The sequence below is a fragment of the Choloepus didactylus genome, chromosome 19, assembly GCF_015220235.1.
Source record: "Choloepus didactylus isolate mChoDid1 chromosome 19, mChoDid1.pri, whole genome shotgun sequence".
NCBI lineage: Eukaryota > Metazoa > Chordata > Mammalia > Pilosa > Megalonychidae > Choloepus > Choloepus didactylus.
In genome coordinates, this window is record NC_051325.1 from 25,590,503 (window position 1) to 25,607,170 (window position 16,668).

The 16,668-nt window shown below is 43.2% G+C and overlaps 1 protein-coding gene across 4 annotated transcripts in view; it reads right to left on the reverse strand.

The window, feature by feature from the left end:
* Positions 1–16,668, reverse strand: part of PLCB4 (phospholipase C beta 4) — a 488,707-nt gene that overhangs the window by 395,872 nt on the left and 76,167 nt on the right. For 2 of the 4 annotated variants that reach the window (XM_037811320.1, XM_037811319.1), the window contains exon 1: positions 7,075–7,483. The exons of 1 other annotated variant lie outside the window; for it this stretch is intronic. The gene's annotated coding sequence lies outside the window, so the exon portion shown is untranslated. Of the gene's footprint in view, positions 1–6,823; positions 6,876–7,074; positions 7,484–16,668 lie in introns of those variants that run through there. One more of the 4 variants, XM_037811321.1, reaches the window with a different exon arrangement.

The following is a 16,668-nucleotide window of genomic DNA, read 5'->3' on the forward strand; positions in this document are numbered from 1 at the left end:
TTCATTTTCCCAAATATTAAAATGAGGAGATTTCATGTTTAAAATAAATCTGGATTCCACGCTTGTCCTGAAAATGTAGAGGCACAGGGAGCCCTGAGTCTCTTGCCCCCCAACAGAAATCTGCTGTACCTGAGTGGCAGCAGCTCCCTGTGGATGGGCAACTGCTCCCCAATGGCCCCGAGCCGCCTCCCCCTCACTCCCTAAGGTCCCTGATACCTAGTTGGGGCATTTGGGCAAGTTAGTTATCTGGACATGGAGGCATCAGAGTATGCAAATACCCTTACTGAAACATACTCATCAGGTAAAAGCTGGCCCTCCAGAAAACTAAAATTATGCCTTAGCCTTCCCCACAGTAGCATTTAGTAACCTCGCTATCTCAGACTTGGCATATGTAACTGTGGAAATGGAAACACCTAGAATTGCATGAGGACACATGGTTTTCACCTCAAAGACCTATTTCAATCCCATGTTCACAGCAGGGTTGCCAGAAGCTTAGCTGTCAGAGCTCAGCCCAGTCACTTAAAAAAAATTGTCACAGAACTTTTTATTACAACAAATCTTTCCGCAGCCTGTAACTTCCTGGCAGGTAACATATTTCGGTGGTTAGAAGCTGGCATTCTGGTGACAGCCTCCCTGGGTTTGAATCCCAACTGTAACTTTAATTCCCTAGAGTAAGTCCTTAAGAGCCCCAAGCCTCAGTTTCCCCAAATGTAAAATGCAGATACTATTAATACCCACCAAAAAGTGGCTATTGGGAGGATTAAATGAATGCACATTTTAAGTGCTCAACAAATGTCCATTTTGTTATTGTATGTAAACTAGAGGAGTTGAGTGTTCTCACCGAAGCCCTGTGGGCAAACAGGAGGCGAGACAACACCTCCACCCCTCCCCCTACATACTGGAAATCCTTAAATTCTTCCAGCGGACGCCTCTCGGATTCCAGGCCTAAAGGGTTTGATACAGTACTTTTAAAAGGCCTCCCTGGGAGACACAGGTACCCCAGAGACAGCATCTGGCTCACTGAGATATATTTTGAAACCCCAGAGCCACAGAATTTTGAGGCCGTTTGGGCCGAGTTAATTAATGTTCGGTCCCCACCTCCAACTAAAGTCAGAGGGATAGGCAAGTCCAGAGGAAGAGCTGACCCTTCATGGTTGGCCCTGTGGGTACGTGGAACTTTCTGTACTTGCAGGGGGGGAGAGCAAGTGTCCTTTATTCTAAGTTCTGTAGGAATTGGTGCAGCTTGCTCTGAGTGGATAGGTCAATGGCATTTGCCCCTGTGGAGCAGAAGTGAGTAATAACACCAGTGGTAGTAATTGCAGAAGGGATAAAGCAGTCACGGCGGTGGCAGTAACACAATATCCATCACATTCACAGTGCACTGGCCAGTACTTCTGTCCTACAGGGTTATTCTTCTTATTTTACAGATGGGGCAACTAAGGCTCAGAGAGGTTACCATGCCCAGGGTCAGATAGGTAACATACGACAGTCAGGATTGGAATTCAAACCCAGTTCTGCCTGATGCCAATGCCCGAATTTCTGGGCCACTTGGCATTGCTGAAGGGAAACCCACAGTGCAGTTCTGCCTTGAGGAAGTGTCTAGAGCAGACTTTCCTTACCTCATGTGGGCCTTGGACCCCTTTTGCAACGTGGTGAAACCTATGGGCCCATTTCAGCATAATATTTTTAAATGCATAATAAGTACATAAAACTACAAAGGAAACCAATTATGCTGAAACACATGTATCAAAATAGCTTTTTTTAAAAGACACTTGTGATTTGTGATATAGTGATTTCTGTGCTTCTTCATCGAAGTGTAAAATGCTAACATCTAACCATTCCTCTAATATCTGTCATAATCATCTGTCGGAAGTGAGTGAAAATAAAGATGTAATTTGTTTCCCAGCTAGATTCGTGGACCACCAAATTGCATCCTCAGACCTCCATGGAGTGGACTCTAGGTGAAGAATGCCCATTCTCGGGGAGAGAGGGAGGTCAAGTGTAGAACTATAGGTCTGTGATCTCTTCTTTCCGGATGAGCTGCTTAAAATTAATGATTTCAAATTACTTTTTTCCTTCTGTTTCTAAGGAAAAGGCTACTTCAATGCATTCATGTCAGAGAGCCAAAACATCCTTTAATCGTTCAGGAGGAAGAGAATGCTTTAAGAAAGGCACCATCTCTTGAAGCAATGATTCTGGGGGCCTAAGGGTAGTTCAGTAGCTGGCGATGAAACTCCCCACCCCTCAGCACACCAAAGAATCCTGGCAGAGAAGCTGGGCAGGAGCCTCCCAGTCAAAGATAAGATAACACTATCTCGGGGTCACATGGTTTACAATATTCTCATTGAAGGTTTTGTAAGTAGTAGGTGAAAGAGGTGTTCAGAGAAAAACCTTCTTCTGATCATGTCCCTTCCAGCTATTTTGATTCTATAAAGAAAGGGAAAGAAAAAGTAGATGGAGCTTGTGTAGGAGGAAATAAACTCTTCTGGTCATTCATTTTCTTGGACTTAACGATCTCCTAGCTGAAATCTAAAAGGTGGGACACTGCTACTTTCATCTCCCATACGAAATTAGATTATACCTTCGGCATATGAAAAGCACCCAAAGGTGTGAGGTTCTAGCCAGACTCTAAGAAAGTGGGATTTGGCACTGCCCTCCCCCCTACGTGGGATCAGACACCCAGGGGAGTGAATCTCCCTGGCAACGTGGAATATGACTCCCGGGAGGAATGTAGACCTGGCATCGTGGGACGGAGAACATCTTCTTGACCAAAAGGGGGATGTGAAAGGAAATGAAATAAGCTTCAGTGGCAGAGAGAATCCAAAAGGAGCCGAGAGGTCACTCTGGTGGGCACTCTTACGCACACTTTAGACAACCCTTTTTAGGTTCTAAAGAATTGGGGTAGCTGGTGGTGGATACCTGAAACTATCAAACTACAACCCAGAACCCATGAATCTCGAAGACAGTTGTATAAAAATGTAGCTTATGAGGGGTGACAAGGGGATTGGGAAAGCCATAAGGACCACACTCCACTTCGTCTAGTTTATGAATGGATGAGTAGAAAAATAGGGGAAGGAAACAAACAGACAAAGGTACCCAGTGTTCTTTTTTACTTCAATTGCTCTTTTTCACTCTAATTATTATTCTTGTTATTCTTGTGTGTGTGCTAATGAAGGTGTCAGGGATTGATTTGAGTGATGAATGTACAACTATGTAATGGTACTGTGAACAATCGAAAGTACGATTTGTTTTGTATGACTGCGTGGTATATGAATATATCTCAATAAAATGAAGATAAAAAAAAAAAAGAAAGTGGGATTTGGGGGTGGTTGCAATCAAATGAAATGGGCCTTGTGAATAAAGGTGATTCTGGAAAGATTTTTTAAAACACAGGCTTAATTCTGACAAAGACAAGGCAAACTGCTCATTCACCACTCAGTAATGCATTCTCACCTGGGTCTGATTCCACTGGGTGTGAAGTAAACCCATTTTTATATTTGGTTAGCTAAAAAAATCACAGCTTCTACACATGCCCAACCTTTATATCATGCTAAGGCATAACTAGATTAAATAATACAGCAACTTGAGTAAGCATTTCTACTTTAAAGGTGGATTCTTAGATCAAAAGAAAAACTATTAAGCAGAAAAACAAATACTAAGGGATGGAAAACCTAGGCAAGGTTACTATATTTCCTGAATAGGACAGGAAAATAGGAAAATGCGGAATGGACAACACTAAGAATTAAGGAGTCTCATCACAAACAGTTAACATTTGAACACCAACAGCACAACCACAGAAAGCCCCTGCTGCAGGCCATCCAAAATGAAACGTTATTTTTATTTCTCTATAGGTGGATGAGTCTTTTGGACAGGCACTAATGTGGCCGACAAGTTCCTATTATGAGGTGAAAAACAACTACTTTAGCAACTTCAGACTGGACAAGAAATACCCACTGCGATCATTATAAACTGTCTCCTTTAGTCCTTGACCTCATTCTGAACAACAAAGGCAGAAGTCCTTGGTTTTTACAGGATTCAGTGTGATAGACAGTTCATTAAAAACCTGGGTTGTCAGTGCTAATAAACATGGTCTTTCATCCTTATCTTACAAGTGGTCATAAACAGCGATAATTCAGTCTAAATAAGCTATATAATTTTGAGTTTCAAAGATTATGTTTCCCAAAAAAATCTGAGTTCACTATTAATGACATTTATGGAGAAGATGAGAAATGCATAATCTTTCTTTCCCTTGACTATATTACCTAAGTGCTCTGATTCAAAAAGATAAAATTTATTCTCAAAATAAGATTTATAAAAATTCAAGTAAACTTGGCATCTGATGGCTAACACATTAAAAAAAAATAATCCACACAGGTTGTACATTAATTCTGATATATGAGTTTGCTGGCTACATCTGAAAACTTGGGAAGAAAATACAGTCACAAAATCCAGACGCTAACATCACTTATATCATATCCTTCCACAAATTAGCATGCCAATGTCATCACTATTCATAACGGTTCAAGGAAAACAACACAGCAGTACTAAAGCGCAATTTTACTTGGGGAAGGGATGGATACTAGGCAAGCACTTAGTCATCATTTCAATTCTTAATAAATCAAACCCCAAAATGGATTTAGTAGCATCCTAGGAAAATACCATGTTCATTTGGCTTGGCAAATATAACTGCCCCATGTTGCCAAAATCATCAGTAGACATTAATCTAAAGACGGCTGGGTATATACTTGGGAAAGACAAAGTAGCAGCACTACAGGCACTAGCCCAATCTTGGCTGGGGACGAAATATTTCAAAGAGGTGGTACAGATTTAAAAAATCCATTTCTGCAGAACCTCTCTAGTAATCCTTAACACTTTTTAAACGTCCATAATTCACTTACCTCATGAGGCAAAAACACACTGCCTCAAGAATCCAGGGAATATAAATAGTTTAACATCACTCACATTTTCAAGCCCACAAATATAAAACTTAGAAAAGAGTATTTTAGAACAATGCTCTTTTGTGTGGGTGCACATTTGTAAAATAAAAGTAGAATTATCCCAACAGATATAAATGTCTACCCAGTGATCAAATGGAGTCTTGGAAATTCTGTTTTGACAGTTACTTGCAGAATAGCATTTTCATCAGCGATTAATTCATAGCTGGGTAATGGTTTCATCAAAGCTGAATCACAACTAAGTTGAGATGGCTGAGTAATAATATAGTTGGGGGGAAGAGTAATCAGTAATCTGATACATGGTGCCTGTAGATAAGTTATAATATTTTATATTCAAAGGGTTACTAGTTCTGGCAGCAAGTCTCATGTACATAAAAATGTCATCAAAAATGCTATTCCATTTAAAAAATGAATTTCTATGAAAACAGGTGCTCTCCCTGGTTGGCAATCATTTATTAAACCTCTATACTTCAAAAGGAAGAAGATATCATAATAGATCAATATACCAGCTGAAAAATATGCAAGATTGTCTTATGAAAAATGCAGCACTCTAGATTATATAACAGTGTAGTAGGGGATTAACCATTTGCGCCTGCTGAACTAGATTTTTGTTTTTTTCTGTGTGATTCTATAACTTAGGCCATAGAAGTTAGATTAATACAGTATAGTAGGTTCTCAGCTCAACCACATTATTTTTTAAACCAAAGAATATTGAAAAAACTAAAAGGGTAAAGTTAAAATTTTACACACACACACACACACACACACACATTTTTCTATTCTGAAGAGTACAGTTCCTCAGACACCTTCTTTACCTCCTGCAGATGCACAGTTAAAGTCATTAGTTGCTTTTCCTGGCCACATTTACTTTATGGATCTAATTTTGCCTTGAAGGGTAAATCCTATTCTATTTTAAGATGCTTAAAATGCTATAAAGCTGCCTATGTTTGGATGACATTATTGCCAACTCAAAAGAATTAAACAGGTATCTTCATAGCCCATAACTTAATTTATATTAGAGACCACCCTAAATGCTTTGGCCAGAATTAAATTTCAAACAAGTGCTTTAGAACAATAGCTAAGAACACTACAGGAGTTAAAAAAAAAAGTTAGAGTAGAATCTGAATCTCTCAAATTCATGCACATTTACAGAAATATAATAGAAAATGTGCATTTTTCTCCAGAAAATGGTAACTTTATGATATTTTCACGATTACGGATAAAGTTGCACTTAGACACACTTGGAGATCAGAGAACTCCGTATTTCCACACTTCTATACACTACTGTCTATATAGCCTACAGTCAGAAGTAATGTACTACAGAAACACGGTCTAATTAGTTAAGAAAAAAGCAATTTGTAAATGCTGAAAAGCAGGCAACCTTTAGTCTCCTTCATTTATATGCTTTTAGGAGGCCAGAACACTGCCCCCAACAAATGCTGAGCCCATCGGTGTTATTTTAAGTAGATATAGTCAATCGTTTCTATTACTTCCCTAGAAGAGGTAAAAAGATCCACACGCACACACATTTACATGCGTTGCACACTGCCAACTATTTCCAACCAAAATAATCATATACACGTCGAGCCGAGCTATTTCTAGCCCAGAAGCGGGTAAACGTCTGGACACAGTCTGAGGAAACCCAGTAGACGATGATTACAGGAGAAAGGGGGGTGGCGACCTGGTCCCCTGCCTCTCGCGCGCACAAGGCGCCTCGCGCCTCGCACCCCGCACCTGCACTGGGTCCCCGGCAGGGAACTTGGGTGCGAGGGCGCGCGTCCGGGACGCACCCGAAGGACCCAAACAAGCTCCGCGGGCCCTGGCAGGCGGGAGCATCCTCGGGCAGGACGCGAAATGTCTTCTCCTACCTGTCACTTTGCCTGGAGCTGCTGCCGGGGATGTAGCCACGGCCGCCGCCTGGAGACCCAGTGTGTGCGCGCGGGTGTGTGTGTGCGCGCGGGTGTGCGATCTTGTTTGCGGTGCAGCTCAGTTACTGCTCGCAGCACTACCACCCCCGTAAAGAGCCGGCCACCAAGCCCCCTCCCGCGCGCCCCAGTCCCGCCTTCCCCCGCTCCCCCCCTCCCCCGGCCTCCCCGCCTTCCCGGCGCGCGGTACTCACCTCGGCCGAGGGCTGGGGTCTCCGCGGTCCCTCCTCGGCGAACACGCGGGCAGCGCCTCCTCGCCTGCCGGCCGGGCTCTGCGCGTCCCCGGCGCCGGACCTCGCCGCCCCTCCGTTCCCGGCCGCTGCCTCCTCCCCAGCCCCCGAGTCTCCCTCCTCGTTCTCGCCTCCCGGCTCCAGAGCCCGAGCTGTCGCCTCGCGGCCCCAACCTGCCCAGGCTACGGAGCATGCCCAGTGCGGCGCTCCCGGACTGGGCTGGGGGTGGGCAAGGGCCGGGCCCGTCGCCTGGCTGCCGCGAGCCCGCGGGCGGGGAGGGGGCGCCGGGCGGGCGCGGCGGGCTGGGGGTGCAGCCTCGCGGGCCGGGGGCCTGGCGGCGGAGAGGGGTGGAGGGCAGCGCTGCGAGGAGGTGGGTGGGGCGTCCGGGGAAGCGGCTGGCCGCGCACTACCCGAGGGTCTCGCCGGGAGCCCCTCGCGTGTCCCTGCCCGGCGGCACGTGCCCCATGCCTGGGAGTCGGATGCGCTCTGGGTGGCACAGGGCGCAAACCCTGGAGGGGGTTCAACGGGGGAGGTGAGTGGCATCCACCTCCGGGTGGGAAACCGGCAGCCCGCCGTGGGCCATGGGGAGGGCATAGGGCTACAGAGTGTTGGGGGGTCAGGACTTGGCGAGAGCTGGTGCCCCAAAGCCACTAGCGGTGGTGGGAGGGATTGTTCATTTGTTTTTGTTTTGTTTAATAAACACACAAAGAGCTTACAATGCATCAGGCACTGTTTTAAACGCTTTTTGCTCTTTTAATCCTTAAAACAATCTTTCCAAGCAAGTATTGTCATTATTTCTCCCCCCCCCCCACCCCAGAAGTAAACTGAGGAACGGAGAAATTAAGTGGTTCCAGAAAGACTTCCCCGCAGGTGCGACCTCGGAAACGCAAACCCTCCAGACTTTGATCCCTGTGATGCTGGGTGCTGCTCCGGCCAATTCCCGGCTCTCCCCCGCCCTACAACGGGCCCCAGGTGACTCCAAGTCACCCTCACACTCGGACGCTAAACACTGTTCCGTCTGGCATCACCCTTTGTGTGGACCCTCGCAACATGCTGCTCCAGGACTCCCCGGCGGGCTCCCTCCGCCCTCAGCCACTCCGCCTCCTCCTCCCCGCCGGCGGCCACCAAAACCCGGAGACGTGGCACCTGCGCACTGGGGACTGGGGCCACGCTCAGAGCTGAACTGGGCATGCCCAGCCGCCCGAGCAGGTCCGGCTAGGCTGAAGGAAAGCTGGGGTTTGGCGGCCTTGTGTATCCTGGGGAAAGGGGACTGTGAGCTCAGACAATAGTTCAGGCTCAGAGAGACAGGAGTTGTAGATGCATTGATGCAGCAGGCTTGTTTCCTTGGCACGTGCTGGCCATTTCCAGGCAGGACTAAGAGGGTAGTGATCATCAAAAGTTTACCAACTGGGCATCTTTAACTGGAAGGGGGCTGGGTACTCAGTGATAACTCCCTAGGTAACTGCTAAACTGCAGTTTTAAGTGAGCCCTAATAAAAGCACCTTAACAGCTGAGCTTGCCTGCCTGCCTGTGAGAAAGCCCACAAAAAATATCCTAGACAAAGTTTCCCTACAAGACTAGAAAGGAAAGAGCCCAGGGGAAAGCTGGGTGGCTCTGCACTATTCAAGGGCCGTCAAGATGTGATCTTGAGTGACACCAGAGTGTTAAGGCAAGCTTCTCAAACTTCAGTGTGTACACAAATCCCCCTGGGATCTTATTTGAGTGCATATTCTGATTCAGTAGGTCTAGGGATAGGGCCTGAGAATCTGCATTTCCAAAGAGCTTCAGCATCATGCTGATGGTTACTGGTCTTCAGATCAAACTTTGAGTAGCAAGAAGTTAGGGTAGTATTTTAGGCCAGTTTTCTATTTTATATATGAGAAAACTAGGTTCAGAAAGGCTAAGCAATTTGCCTGAAGTCACACAGCCAATAAATAGTATAGCTGGGTTCTAACCCTGTTCTCCAGGACTTCTTGTGCATGTTCCAGTATCCCCTTTCTCCCCACCACCACCCTACCCAGGTATCACCCATAGACAGATGTGTTAGAAGCTGTCATTTCTGTGTCTTCACAGTTTTTAACAATGGCACTTAATTTAGCCCATAGTACACCCAAACATGCTGTATTTGTTAGCCTTTGCTGTGTAACAAATCACACCCAAACTTACTGGCCTAAAACAATAATTATTCATTAGCGCACAATTCTGTGAACCAGCAATTTAGGCTGGGATCAGCTGGGTGGTTCTTCTGCTGCTTCCTCTTGGACCATTTCATGCGGCTGTAGCATGTGGATCTTGGAGCCTCACTCAGGATGACCAAGATGACAGGGTGTTGATCTTTGTGTGGCTTCTGCATGTGGTGGCTTCTGCATGTGGTGACTTCCTGGTTCCCAGCACCAAGAGAGGGCAAACGTCAATTCAAAAATTCATCTTATGCCTCCATTTACTTAATGTCCCGTTGGGCAAAGAAAGCCACATGGTCATGTCCCCATTCAAAGAGTTGAGAAATAAAGTATACTTTTTGATGGGAGGAGATGCAAAATAGAGTGGTAATTTTTTTTCCAACCTACTGTGTGTACCAACTTCTACAAAACTAGCCCTCCTACCCGAGTATTCAATCGAAATTTTATAAATTAAGCCTATCTTTAATTGTACATGTTGATAAGTCAAATCACAGCAATCTTTTTGTTGTTGTTGTTAACCTTCAATGTAATACTGAGTTTATTAAGGAATCAACTCAGTGGGGTAGAAACATTAAACATTTTAATTCTTTTCCCAAACATTAAGTTTAACTCAATTCTGTTGAATCTCCCTTTCCCTCCCTTTGATGACATCTTAGATGCTCATTCATTCAACAGATTTTAAAAACCTTTTTTGTACAGGGTATGATTCTTTGCCTAGGATACTGAAGTAAACCAAAGACAAAGTTACTACCCCTGTGAAGCTTAGATACTATCAGAGGAAACAGAAAATAGTATATTAAAAATATATAATAATATCAAGTAGTGCTAAGAACTGTGATGGAAAGGAAAAGACTGCCTGGGTTGGGGTGGAAGGATTGCCATTTTAGAGAGGGGCGAGAGACGGCCTCTCCAAGGAGGTGACCTTTGAGTGGAGAAGGGAGAGATGGGAATATATGGGGAACAGTGTTTCTGACAGAGGGAACAACAAAAGCCCTGAGATGGAATGTACTCTGCATGTTCCAGAAACAGAAAGGAGGCCAGAGTGACAGAACAAGGCAGAGAGTAGGCAGAACTGGGGTCCCAGAGGCAGCAGAGGAGCAGACCATGTAAGACCCTGGGAAGGACTTTGGGCTTTAGCCTAAGTGTGACACGAACCCACTGGAAATGTAGAGTAGCGTCTTGACACGATCTGACTGACGGTATAAAGAGATGGCATTGAGAATGCCTGCAGGGGTGAGAGCAGGAAAAAAGGAGCCTATTAAAAGGATACAACAGTGGTTCCACTTGAGTAGATTTTATAACTTGTCAATATTAAAACTCAGACCAGGTTAAATCTTCAAATTCAGACTCGATTTCAGTCCAATCTTCTGTCTATCCCCATTCCAGGCTCCAGATGGGTCCCTTGCTCGTTGACGTGGAAGGCTGGTAGCACAGGAGCTAACTCTTAAACACTTTGTCTCCTGCCCCTCTGTCCCCTACCTTCTGCCACTTGCCCTTCAAGGCCTAGTTCCTCCAGCATGTTGGGCAAGAAGGAGGAAGTGGGAAAGAGACAAGTGCCTCTCCCCTTGACCTGTAGCCTTTGTGGTCCTCTCATGGTTGACAGTGGCTGCTTCTCTGGTTGGAGGTAAGTGGTGCTCTCTGTGGCAGTGTCCCACGCCAGCTCCCTACCATGGAGGACATATGTGAGGTCCTTGGAGAGTCCTGTTGGACCTCCCATCCACTTGTTCTCTTCCTTTATTTCCAAGTCCCATGGTTCTCTTTGGGGTGGTCCACCCCAGAGCATCTTACTTCTGGGGCTCACCTGCCAGGCAGGCCCCTTCTTGGGTGGGACACCCACAAGAAGGTTAAACTCCAGCAACTGTCCACAGTGTCCACTGGGACCACAGAGAAAATTAGGAAAATTGCCCACCCCTCCAGCTAAACAGTCGAGGGGGCAGGTGCAATGGAGCTGTTTCTGTCAACTCTTATTAAGCCACAAGGGTGGTGCCTGGGCCCAATTATGGAGGTTTTCTCCAGACTCTGCAGTCCTGATCACTTCTTTATGCTTGACTGCAGGTTCTAGTTATCAGTTCGGGGCAGCATCTTGCTATGTGAATTAATATTCAACACAAGTGAGAAGGAAGCAAGCACTCAATACAACCAGTGCCTTGCTTCAATTTTTATGAAGTCTAACTTGTTGTTGTTGTTGTTGTTTAAACTAAAAGGAGAATAGGGACAATGGAGACCTTTAGGTTAATAGCCACAACTGTATTAGCAAAAGACCACATTCTATCCTTAGAGAAAGGGCAGTGCATCCATTGTCCTGATTTAAAGTGATACATTAATCAAAGTTTCCCCTGGCTCTTTATGTGCTGTCCTTTGTAAATGAAAAGATCACCATGACCCGTTTGTCCAGTTTGCCTTAATTAGAAACATATATCTTGGAAAAGTGGGCAGTGTACAACAGGCCTGACATGGGCTGTCTCGGCCTCAGGGTATCCCCTCCCTAGCCTTGTGGCTTCCTCCACTGTGTGCTGAGTAACTAAGCTAAATGGTTAGAAACACTGAGGACCAAAGAAATTGACAATGAGGAAAATCACCCAAGGATGGTGTTTACATAAAATGTAACAGGAGCCACAAAAACAAACAACAACAACAAAAAAAACCCCACTAAACATTCTATTAAATCAATTACTGACTGGGGTAGAGAGGAGAGTGGAAGGAAAGATAAAATCAGAGAAGAGAGTTTAATTTCATTCCAAATTACTTGGCTAAGAATAAAATTTTGTCTGTGTGAGCCAAGCTTAGGACATGGTTAGACCAAAGAGATTCAAACACATTGGGTGCTGCTAATGATGATAATGATAAGTAAGCATTGTGATCATAGAGCTGTAAGATACGTATAATAAAGCATACAAAGCTTAAGTGGCAGCTCCAGGAGTTTCCACTTATATGAACACCCACATGACCTCCACCCAGATCAAGAAAGAGAACATTTCCATACCCCAGAAAGTTCCCTCATGCTTGCTCCCAGTCAATACCACCTCACCTCAAACACACAAGCATCACCAGAGGTAACCACTATTCTACACCACTGAATTGCTCTCCCTGTTTTTGAACTTCATGTAACTTGAATTATGCAGAAATGTACTCTTTTGTGTCTGGCTTCTTTTGTTCATCATTATGTCGGTGAGATTCATCCATATTGCAACTTGTATCTGTAGTTTATTCCTTTCTTATTGCTTTGGAGGTTTCATTGCATGGACACTGTATTTCATTATATGAATACATCAAAATTTATTTATCTAATCTATTGTGATGGTAAAACTTTGCTGGTTTTTTTTTTAAGTGTTCTTGAAGGTCCTTGAGGGCTACCATAGCATTTCTTTGTGTATTCACTGCTACTAGCACAATCTAGTATACTAAATACTCAATACTTGTGTTAATAGGTTGTTCTGTGAAAATAAAGGTAATTTTGTGGCGCAGCAAAGTGAATTCCTAAGTGTTTTATGCAAAAAGCACAAATAAAATTATAATATATTTCTGGATAAAATAATAAAGGATTTTCCCAAAATAAAACAAAGGACAATTAGTTTTGCTGATGTCAACACATTTGTAATCATTCCCTTGAAATGGGAGGAATACATGCTGTTAAAATTCAAAAGCCTCAAACCTGGATATCACCATAACCTATGGGATATGATTTAAAGATGAGTACACTGTTTCTACTTTACCTGATGTTTATGACAACATTACATAAAATGAAATGAAAGCATATGGAACATATATACACTATTTAATCAGGCTGCTCAACCACATGGCCAAATGGCATGGTTTTATGTTTCTCTCCATTCCATAAATGTGAACAAATCAGTTTTGTAAATACAATGCTTTGTTCCTACCATCACTTTTATACTGCAACAAGATTAGAAAAACACATTAACTCACAATATAAATATCAATTGCACATTCAACAAGACTCAATGTTCTTTTCTTTCCTTCACTGACTCCAGGTGGTTGGAATCACAACAAAAGTACAACTCAGTTCAATTTATTGTTCCTCTATGCCTCAGGAAGCCCAAAATTTTCACCCACACACAAAAATAAATTTCTTTGACCTTCCTTTCTTCCATCAATTTTGTCTTTGTGATTCATTTTGGCCAAGGTAAAAATGATAGATTTTTACATTTTCAACCTGGAAGTCACTTGGGATCCGGTTATCCAATCACTTCATTTAATTGATGAGTATTTTAAGCCTCAGACAGGCTGCATGATTTGCTGGCATGTCCAGCTGCCCAACTTCAGTTCCAGAAGTTATAGTCACATTAGTTCAACAAAATCCAGTCACAGAACAAAGAATAGAAGACTAATTGAACAGCTGTATATTGATGTTCCAGTTTGCTAATGCTGCCATTAAGCAAAATACCAGAAATGGATCGGCTTTTATAAAGGGGGTTTATTTGGTTACAAAGTTACAGTCTGAAGACCATAAAGCATCCAAGGTAAGACATCAACAATCGGGTGCCTTCACTGGAGGATGGCCAATGGCGTCCGGAAAACATATGTTAGTTGGGAAGATAGGTGGCTGGCGTCTACTCTGGAGTTCTGGTTTCAAAATGGCTCTCTCCCAGGACATTCCTCTCTAGGCTGCAGCTTCTTGGGGCAAACTCTGGGCTAGTACCTCCAAAGCATCAGCAAATCTCTGCTTTCAACAGCTGTCTTCAAAATGTCTCTGCAAGTTGCAGCTTCTCCGAAATGTCACTCTCAGTTGCTCTGATTTCCTTCTGTTTGCCAGCTTTTTATATGGCTCCAGTGATTTAATTCAGACCCACCCTGAATGGGTGGGGTACCATCTCCATGGAACTTATCCAATCAAAGGTCTTGTCCACAGTTGATTGAATCACATCTCCATGGAAACACTCAAAGGATTCCAATCTAATCAACACCAATACGTCTGCCCCCACAAGACTGCATCAAAGAATATGGCTTTTTCTGGGGGACATAATACATTCAAACTGGCACAATTAAAAAACTCTATAAAGCCTAAAAAAAAGTCTTCTTGTATTTTGTAGGTGTTTCCTCAATGAAGTCTCCTTTTCTGACTTCATAAAACTCTAGCTGAGAAATGCCCTAGCACTTAACTGATGAAAAGGCTTACTTTCTGGCACCCACATGAGTGTCTGATACTAAAGAATGTCCTACTCAGGATTTAGGCAGGGCTACCATGTGCAGTAGAATAGGTTGCCCACTGAACAAGCACACTAAGTCAGTGGGATGCCCCATGCTCCATTTGTCAAGCCTTGCTGCCTGGCACAGGGCTACTTCTGCCCCAAAGAAGGGGTGCCTTTTCCTAATTTGCAAAAGTTATTGCATAGAACTGACTCTATGGAGCAGATGCAGGCCCTAGACTTCTCTCACCTATATAATAGTCCATTGATTAGAGCAGATTTTCAGATAATGTGTGTGATGTTTACACTTCTTCCCCCCCCCCCTTTCAAAATAATGTCAGAGCAACCAGAAATGAGTGTGTCCATCTTGGATAGTTCATATAGGGCTTTGTCCCATCCCTACTTCATGAAAATGGCAGAGGCACAAGACAGAGCAAGCCCCAATGCACATGCCAATTTCAAGCCTCTGCCTATTCACATCCACAAACATCTTGTTGGCCAAAGCAAGTCACAGGGTTGGACCCTGTGTTTAGGGACAGGGCAGGTCACCTTGCCCATGGTGGGAGCATGCTGCTGACTCACATGCAAAGGGTATAAATACAGGGAGTGGTAAATAACTGAGGCCATGATTGCAATCTAATAACTGAGGCCATCATTACAATCTACCACACTGCATTATTAGACTTTCATTTCCTTGAGGGCAAGGATCATTTCTTATTTAACTTCTAATCCCCAGGGCTCAACATGGTATTTCAAGCATAGAGAGGTAGTAACAAATGTCAGCTGAATTAAAAATGAATGGCCTGCAATCCACCAAATGGCTGGAACTAGAACCAGTGCATCATTTTGGACTTCTTCCTCAGCCTCACATTCCACTTCATCAGTCATTCAGTAGTATCGATTGGCTCCATTTTATAAATATCTCTTAAATCATTCTTTCCATTCAAGACTCAGCTTCTCTAACCTTTCTGGAAGGAATTAAACCTCCTATGTTTCCCCAAAGCACCTTGCACATTCCTATTTTATAGCACTTGCTTCATTGTTTTAGAGTTATCTATTTTTCTGTCTCACCTTAAAAAGTGTGAAACTCTGGAGGATAAAAACAGGATTCTAACTCATTTTTTTTCTTGCAAAATAAATAACAGTATATACTTTAAAATAGGTATTATGTGCCTGATATACAAAATCTGAAAGGCATAAAAAGAGTATAGAGTGGAAAGGACCACTCCCCCATCACTCAGCCATTGACGCGTCAAGAGGAAATCATGTGTTTCTGTGTCTTATTTATCCTGCCTGAGAGTCTATACCATGCAAGTGTATATACATATATTTTTTCTTCTGCTACACTATTCTGCTTTTATCATTTAATCTCTTTTGGAAACTATATATGTAGAGCAACAGCAATCTTTTTAATAGCCACCATCATATGATGTACCATAACTCATTTAATTCATCCCCTACTGATGGACCCTTAAGTCTTTTGAGACTTTCACTAGTCTTAAAAAATGCTTCAATTAATATAGATACTGATTACATACATATTATTTTGAACATGTACCTCTATATCTTTAGAGGTAATTACAATTCTTACTCTAAGTAATGTTAGTAATCTATTTCCACTTCTTACCCACCCCTCCTCTTCCAACATCCAATTTTAGTTGCTTACATTATTTTTATTACTGTTTATCTTTGTAGCTTTAAATATATGTTACTTCTATGATTTGCTTTATTTGGTTTATAATAACATCTTTGACATCTGGCTATAAATGATGTAATCAGTATACTTACACTCCCTTCCACCTTGTCACCCTCCTTTCTTTCCTAAATGTTCCTTTTATCATTCCTACATTTTCAACATTTGAGAATTGATTTAGTCTTAGTCCTATACTTAAATGGATCCACTGGCACTCCTTTTGCTATATTTTCTCCATTCCTAGTTTGGTTGACTATCTGGCCTCTAGTAATTTCCTTTTAAAGGGATTGTGGGAATCTATATTCCCTCAATGATTGTATGTCAAGGTGTCTGTTCCCTGAACCCTTAAATGATAGTTTGGGGCTTTGTAGTCAAGTCTCCGTTTACCTTTTATTTCCTTGAGGACTTTGTAGGCATTGCTTTTAGCATCCAATGTTGCTGTGAAAAAAGTCTGAGGCTAGCTTTGATGTTTCTCCCACTGTTTTAGTTTCCTAGGCTGCTCAAAGCAAATACTATGGAATGGTTCAGCTTGAACAAT